Below are 9,323 nucleotides of genomic sequence, written 5' to 3'. Positions count from 1 at the left end.
AGATGACAGTAATATCCAGTTATAACTAGTTACTGTTCTCTAGAGACCAGAGAACGGCGAAGTACAATAAGTCTCAAGTATTGTCCCTTATTGCTTACACGCGCTGTCCATCAGCCATAGCTCGTGGTTTCTTACGGTTCATAAAAATATATTATCTGAAAGTTTTGTAATACTGACCATTTTACTCAGTTGAAACAGTAAAAACAAAATAACATCTGTAGAACAGAATCAAGTTCTTCCAATGTATCAAGCGGTATTAAAGTTGGGTGTTCAAGGAAACAATATTGTTCCCGCCACGTGCACGAGAATATTACAGCTTTGTTTAACCTGTCGATATTGAAACTGGGAGTGGTGGTTTGGCAGATGTGTCAGTTATAAAGCTGTAATAAAATGTCAACATAGTCAGGTTTCTTTTTTAATTATTAAAATTATATAACAGAAAATTATTTTTGCAAGTTCATCGTTTTATTCACTTTATTACTTTTCTTCCTGTAAAAGCGGACTGTACTGATGGTAATCTTTGGTTAGAACGAAAAGAACAATGTCAGAGTCATAATCATCTGTCTTTACTGTTAGCATTGTGGGTTATTTGTCACTTTAATCTTATGATTTACAAGAACCCAAAATCTGTTCATAGTATACTATATATTTACTCAAAAACATTTCAATCTTTTTTGTGCTTCATTAAAAAGTACACGTTTTACAAAAACAATTGGAGGTGTATTAATCTTCTCCTTGATCTTCTCTTACGACCAAATATATGTATTAATATCATAACCTTACGACCAAAAAGGAGGACATAGAAATGTTTCAAGTTTAACATTGTTCTTAAAGGTTAAAACAATGGGTGTTTCACTACAGCCGGTTTTAACCGATTTATTTTAAGGTGTGTTTAAATAAAGTACCTGCTTCGTGAAGTAAATTAAATAAGTTATGTTCTTGCAAGCCTAGACATAAGGGCTTGCCACCCCCTACCTACTTTGACTGAAAATTCTGGTTCAGAGCTGGCTTCCTTTTCTTCCGAGGGGCCTTGACTTGAGATTAGTGCCATAAATTCTTCAACTTCTCCCTAAATTCTATACAGCGCAAAACAAGCCAAATGAAAATTTCTAATCATAATCGCTGTTCGGTTGGCAAACTAGACGGATATCTTAGGATGTATAAAATAATTATAAATGTATTACAGCCATCAGTTTCATGTAGACATAAAGTTAAAGCATTTTTAGATCCGAAGTAATTTATGATGTAGTAGTAAAGTTCCAAAACAATGTTTGTATGTTTAGCACACAAAAAAACTCATGGGAACATTATGATAATATTGGAAGTAAACTAAAGTCTGGTGTGAAGTATGCTTTATTATATTTTACTATAACAATTATTATTATTGATGAAACCTTGTTCAGCTCAAAGACGAGGGGTTTGTTAATTTGGATTTAAAAATTAATCCTTACATTCAGTACATATGTTTTTATTCATCCAAAGTTTTATAACAGTTAATAAATATGTAACTTGAAAATATAAAAATATTTGAATATCCTAGGTCAATTCAAAAATTTACAAGTATTATGACGCATAGTATCTAAAGACATTGTTAATATTATTTTCATAAATTTAATTGATAACTGTTCATTTTGCTTATAACAGTGGTAAATATAATCCAGAAACAGCCTCTTAAGTCTAAACATGTCAAATTAAGAAGACATTTAGTATTAAGAAACTATCACATTATGTCTCGAACTTTATTTCCTCAAAGGCTTAGCAGAACTGAGTCAAATTTCACTAAAACAGTTGTATATAAAATAGAACAGCTTTTTGTGATTCTTCTGTCAAGTTCTGTACCTTTAAACAAAGTAAATTTTAGTGTTAGTACGAACATTTTAGAAGTTTTAATTTGCTGTTTGCAGTGAACAATACTGAAAGTTAAAATAAATATTAACAGAAAATGTTACAGAAATCAACACATAAAATTCCTTCATTATTTTGGGTGAACACAGAATATATTCCATATATACCCAGATAAATAACGAGCAATAATAGTTAGATTACAATAGGCTGATAACAGTTTGATCTTGGATTTCGTTCAAAAATTATAATAATGAAAAAATACAATGTTAATGGAATTCTTGTAGTTATTGGATTTTCTAAACCGAGAATTTAAGGCACTTCCCATAGTATTGTAAACAACTCCTATGAATTAGCATATTACCACACACCTTTAAACAACTTCTGAAACTCCAACACTTAAGTCGGTCTGTTCTCAAAGTTACACAGTGTATAAATCTTTAGCTCTTGGTGAACCACGCAACCCTATAAATCACTGAGCCAGTTAAAAGTTACAGAGTTTGTGTTCCCAACACGGCGTGGATCAATGCTTATTGCTTCCCAGAACACTTCTAATGGTGATTCCTACGTTTTAAAATACAAGTACACTTCTCTATTATTGTCTTACCTTTGTACCTGAGAGTTTTCATATTATTTAATCAATGTTACTTTCTACATTTTTAAAAGTATTAGTTTTAGTACGATATATTCATTACATTATAACGACAAACCCACGTTGAACGGAATAAACATGCTGTTTCTTTTTAATAACCTGTGTATATGTTTAACATAACTGTCCGAAACCATGTGTAAAGAATTTGTAATGCCGATAACTACATTTTATTTTCAATCTTCTAATAATTAATTAAAATTCCTTCACATTTATAAACTACTAGCTGTTTTGCCTCTTGGCTTCGCACGCTTTTTGTAAACTTTGCTCGTGTATGAGCACTTCTGGTTCAAGTGAATTATATTGTCAACGCCGATGTAGAGTTTACCTTGCTGACACTATCAAGAAAATCTGCCAAAAGTGTATGTTTATAGCCATTGTACACGTAAATGTACTTAATAATAAAGTGGTCTAACATTCAAGCTATAAGGCCAAACAGAAATTCATTTGAAAGACAAATATCCATAAATACTTTGCGCCTTCACATAGTGTGTGGTTATTATACACAACTATCTCGTAATTGTAGTTTATAATGTGCAGGCGCTTTGATAACTTGTATATTTTGCAGCGCCTCCTGGTGGTGAGTTACATCAATGGGCATAGAATATAAACCTTCTACGTGGCAAAATACATATACATACAAATTTTCATAATGATCGGTCAAATAGTTTCTGAGTCTATAAAGGACAAACACACAAACATTCACATCCATTTATATATATATATATATATATATATATATATATATATATATATATATATAGAGAGAGAGAGAGAGAGAGATTATTTAATAAACAGACAATAGTGAAAGATACAAATCTTTAAACAAATTTGAATGTAATGAAGGTACACTTTAGTAAAAAAAAAATACAAGACAAGTGCACTACTATGCACTATTGACACTCGACCGTAAAATTCATATTATATAATTTCATATATAATATGATATTATAAACCCTATATACTAGTATTATAAAAAATTATAATCATAATGGACTTTTCATTATTTTTTTATTTTTTTAACTACTGAGAGTTATAACTATTTTAGAAGGCATTATCAATAAATGATAATAGATATGGCATTTAAGGCCAAATTGTTAGATTACTATGTGTAACGTATCAATGTTTACATTTATTGTTAAAATACAGAAGTCCTATTAACCGACCTAAACAGAACAGGAACTACCTCGGAATCGGAAAACTCTGAATAATATGGAGATTGCAATAAAATATCTTAATACACAACAAAGATTCAATATTTATTCATTGAAATGTCTTATTTATATCTTATTACGGTCGTTTACATAGAAATCTAACCATAAAAATACTAGTACTTAACAAAAACGTCTGTGATTTTTGCCATAACATATTAATAATTGCCTTCGACGCAGGCTCTCGTCTTGCTGTTCGATATAACCTATAGCTGCGTTCACGTCTACTATCCATCAGAATGAGATATTTTAGGAGCGATCTCATATGTCCTCTTCATTTTGTTCATGTAACCATATCGGCAACACCCTCGTCTGTATCTCGTAAGAGCTGCCTGTATTGGTTATCACCTTTATTATAACCCCATAAAAATAATATTAAACTTCACACACTTTTACGGCATTATTTTTAAATGAAGAATCATGGGAGATTGATTATTAGATTGTAGGTATATGATTAACTAGACGAATAAGTACCCAAAAACTTATTACTCTCTTCAAAATGTTTATGGGTATTTGAAAAAAAATACCTCAAATATTTATGTACTTCATAGGTACTTTAAATACTTAAAAAGTATACAATTTACAGGAAAAGCACAATAAACTCGCTTTTGGATGCGAATTCATAATATATTAAATATTAAAAAATCGCTCACATAACGCTACGATCATAAATACGGGCGTAAAAGTGCATAAGGTTTCATATTGTTGTTATGGGGGAAACTCAAGGTCGTTTCTCTACAGCCGACTCTTAAGCCACCCTTCGATGTCTCTGTGGGTAATAAGTACACGTGACTTACTACCGGCAGCAACAAATAGTTGCGTTAAACCGCTACCATTACTGCCCGAACCAACAGCCGCTAGTTCAGCGAACACAAGCCTAGTATCTTCAGTGTCATTTTCCATACGCTACCTGAACTTTTATTATTTTAACAGTCTCGGCTCACTCGGTGGCTTGGATAATAGGATTTCTACTAACTGAACCCACTGATGAAAAGTTAGCACTTAATTTTAGTTTGAAAGATATGGGATAATCTATCTAATCATAATTATAATCAATAGTATTAATTCCTTATATTTAGAACAATTTAAAATTGTAAAATATGAGATAGACGATATATCTCTGTCCATTGTCAACTAGAAAAATGACTTTCTCATTCTAAAAGTATGGTTGCAAATAAATATGGTCACGGATCTTTACAAAATAATCACCGAACAAAATTGATTCAAAGCTATTATCAATCTGCTGAATATAAATCATCTGGACAATAATAGCACCATTGTACTACGTGATCATTATTACACGTTACTAAAAGGTCGCTGAAACTCAATTATATTATATCGTTAAGTTTTAGGTTCAAGAAGAGACAAGTGTGTCATTATTACTTAGTTTGTGGGCGTGACTTGTGAGTGAAATTTGTAGGTAGGTATTTTATTCTTCATCATTATTTCTATTCTCTAAAAGTTACACTAATTTTAAAATTTATCGACGGGTGAATATCAATCATTTATTTTTCTTCTGTTTTGGGATGAAATAACAGAAATAGAATAAGTAATTATAGAACTAAAGAATGAAATTACAGAATTTTAAAAGTAAACTAACTATACAGTAAAGACCTAAAGTACTGTATTAATGCAGTAAGGCTATATCGTATTTATTTATCTTGTTTTATTGAAAGCCCTACTGTTTTGATGCTATGCGAGGAGGCTTTTAGCTGGAATTCGGACTGAAATCTCCAGACACCAAACAACATTGATAAGAGAACTAATAGATTATTCAGCACATTTGTAAATTCTCGTGGCAATAACTGACCCAGTATTCGCTATGTTAAACATTTCATTACAACTATTTGGTTTGAAAATTGTTAAGCATCCTACACTAAGTGACATTGATGTTTTATTGTTAAAGATACGTCATGTCTTACATTGCCGACTCTTCAGTTCTTCCATTGTGGACTGCTGTTATCTTTGGAGTAATCTGCCATTCTAAGGTCAGTTTATATATATATAACTTATACTGATATAAGCTAAACATAACATTATATTGTAAACTAGGTAAATGACGATCGTTAATTTTCATTTAAAGTTAAAGATCTTTAATTATCACTATCATTAAGTGCCTATTGCTATTGTTTTAACATCCGCCTTCAATGGAACATAGTTTATTTTTAATTAATTTTGTTGGTAAATTAACCATAACAATTTCAATTGTATACTATTGTCTAATAACTTAGCTATTCACAATATTATGTTTACTGTTCTCCCTATGGGTTTTGTACAAATAATAGCAACAAGCACAAGTTCTGCTCTACTTAGAGTTTATTTAATTTTCTTCATATGCGATTTTTAAATTAATATGGATGGCAAGTTCTGTAAAAATAGCCTACATCTTGTGGCCGCTATAAGTAAAGCACTCAATACAGTCTCAAAAGTGTTGTTATCTCTATTATTAATGACAGTTTAAATGCGGATATTCCTAAGTAAGACCCTCTCTTCCTTTGTTTTCAGTATTTTAGTTGTATAATAAGACAAATAGCTCTAGTGCAGTGTTTTTAAGAACCAATTCGTTCCCCGTTCTAAATTAAAATTGTGATCAATTAAAATTTTTAATTTCCAACGCCACTTAAAATAATTGTCTGGATGTTGATTTTAGCTCTATTTTACCATCTGAAATTTGAAAGTCCCTTCATACGCGATATTTTTGTATCTCTTCAGACAAGGACTACAGATTCCAGGGATCAAGGTGAATTAGAGCTGAACTTAAAATTCAGGTTAATCAGCATTTGCCAGCAATATACTTCGAGTGTAAAATAATTTTATTTTATGAAACACAAAGCAGGAAACCCTGTATTTATATCGGTATTAGATATAGGAATGGTATGCGTTGGACCTTATTGTATTTATTTTAAAAATAATTTGTTTGTTTCTGTTTTAAATGCAAAATTGCCTTAAATATATAGAACGACTATCGGGTTACCCGTGGCTTTGCAATAGATTTTATAGTGAACTAGCTGTTCCCCGCGGCTTCGCACGCTTTTCGTAAGCGTTACCCGTGTATGTGCACTTCTGGCTCAAGTAAATTATATTTCCAAACGCCGATGTAGAGTTTGCTTTGTTGCCACGATCAAGACAATCTGTATATGTTTATAGCCATTGTACACGTACATGTGTTTTTATTATAAAGTGGTCTAAATCTCAAGCTTTAAGTTCAACCAGAAATTTATCTTAAAGACAAAATTAAACATCATAACTTAGCGCCTTCAAATAGTGTCTGGCTATTAAATATTCGTAACTGTCTCGTAATTTCAGTTTATAATGTGCAGGCGCATTGAAAACTATTATCTTTGGCAACGCCACCTGGAGGCGAGTTACATCAATAGACCTTCATAGAGTTTCCATAGAAACCTTCTTCATGGAAAAATACATATACATATAAATTTTCGTAATGATCTGTCAAATAGTTTACGATTCCATAAAGGACAAACACACAAACATTCATATATATATATATATATTGAATAAAACGTACGTCATAGACGTATCAATAGTTAATGGGATGATAAACACTCCTGAAAATAACTCATTGTATCTGGAGATATTCCAATCTCCTGACCCATTTCAGGATAATTTCAAATTTAAAGAGCAATGTTTTGAGAGCCTGAAGTTCGAGAATGAAAGATTTATTATGAGTAACAATTAAATACATAAGTTTCTTTACAGCATTCCATCAAATTTGAATTAATAGTAACAACAATATCAGAAACAATTGAACTATTTTAGGGCAGTGTGGAAGAATACTAAGTCCATAGCAATTCTATGAAGTCACTTATGGTGTGATATAGTTGAGCCCAATGGTGATTTTGAACATGTGTGGCAAATTTCAACTCAAAGACAGCGAGAAGTTGGAAATCAAAAATATAATTCTTCTAGCAGTAGCAACCCCGTCTCAACCCCTAAGGGCAGTTGGTCTTCATTGAATATCTTGACTTTTGTTTGTGAGAGCATAACGTACATGAATATCAAATTTCATCTCTCTAGGACATTCGAAGTTGAAATACGAAATTATAGTTCTTCTAGGGATTCGCCAATATTTCAACTTCTACAATTAGTTGATTTCGATAAAAATGCTTTTGTTTGTCTGTACATGTCATGAGGAGCATGTGTGTAATATTTTACCTTTTCTAGACCATCGCGAAGTTGGAAAAACATAAATAGTAATTCTAAGGGATTCAAATCGTATGGTTGTTTGTTTTTTAGTATATTTTTCAAATTCAGTCATGAGACATAGGCTACAAGTACCAAATTCCAACTTTCTGATCTATTGGGAAGTTGGAGAATTAGTGACAAGTGAGTGAGTCAGTGAGTGCGTTAGTGAAGGCTTGACTTGATGTACTCTGTGTTATCTCAAACTCACAAAAGCCAAATGAAGATGTTAGGACTTTCGATTGGTAGGTAGTAATTATTTAAATAAATAAAATAATAAAAAACTTATTTTAATTGTAGATAGACAGATAATACATATTTTAACCACTTGTATTGCTTGTTTTAGCCAATTCAATTTGATCAAAAACAACTCATTTCTTCAGATCAAGAGGCAGAATGTACATTTACTTGTACTCCAGTTGAAGGCAGTGCCGAATATGAAAACTGTGAATACGACTGTGTTGTGAAAGATGCCACTTTTTACACCAAAGAACAAAGAAAACCGACTACACACCGTCTTTTGACCAACCAAATACAACTAACCAACCAGAAAAAACAAGTACTCCTAAACCTGAAGCCAAGACAAAATTTTCGGAATCTACAACTACAATACCAATTTCCACCAAGAATGGATTCCCAGTGGAAAATACAACTCCTGCCACCTCTACATTTCAGACAAGTGCTCCAGACATTGAAACAACAATTACGTCCATTAAAAGTACAAAACCAGACAACCTGAGTTCTCTTGCAAAAACAACGAGTTTTTCTACATCTGAATCAATAACACAGGCTCCAACAACTAAGAGTAGTTGAAAAACCTCATAATAATTTCTTAATCTCTTGTCATTAGTCATATTTATTAAATCTCACTTATTTATTTGTTTCTCAACATGATTACAATTACCTATTCGACATTTTTAAACATTTTTAAATATTTGTTATCCCCTACATGCGAGCCAACTTAAAACCTAATACATATTATGTAATTTGAAAACTGAAGTTATTTTCCAGCCAAATTTAACTTACCGAAATCAACTCGTATAACCGTAATGTTTATCATATAAACGTAAAATAATATTTGCTACCAATGTATTCAATGGAAATGAACAGTGCAAACTACAGCATATACAGATACCTGAAGTAGAGGATGGACGAGAAGTGCAAATAATTGAATCTGTGATGGATGGTAGACTCAATAGTTTAAAATTTATGTCTTTCAAGACATTTACAGTGGTTTCAGCCGGGCATTCCCTTACATTGCAGATCCAACTATGAAAGTAGAATTGTTCTCACGATAAAAATGGTCAATAACAAGTAGTCGAACCTATAAACAGAAGTTAAAAATATACCACTTATTGTTTTTTTATATAATAACGATGGATATAACAAATTCCAGAGTGAAAATATACTATTACGTATAT

The 9,323-nt window shown here is 31.6% G+C and overlaps 1 long non-coding RNA gene across 1 annotated transcript; it reads left to right on the top strand.

Moving 5' to 3' along the window:
* The first annotated feature begins 4,987 nt into the window (after positions 1-4,987).
* LOC124363890 lies at positions 4,988-8,408 on the top strand. The gene is made up of 3 exons (XR_006922564.1): positions 4,988-5,122; positions 5,609-5,690; positions 8,249-8,408. It is a non-coding gene; the product is annotated as an uncharacterized LOC124363890 (long non-coding RNA).
* The last annotated feature ends 915 nt before the right edge of the window (positions 8,409-9,323 follow it).

Source organism: Homalodisca vitripennis, chromosome 5, assembly GCF_021130785.1.
Source record: "Homalodisca vitripennis isolate AUS2020 chromosome 5, UT_GWSS_2.1, whole genome shotgun sequence".
Classification (NCBI taxonomy): Eukaryota; Metazoa; Arthropoda; class Insecta; order Hemiptera; family Cicadellidae; genus Homalodisca; species Homalodisca vitripennis.
This window is presented reverse-complemented; position numbering and strand designations above follow the sequence as displayed.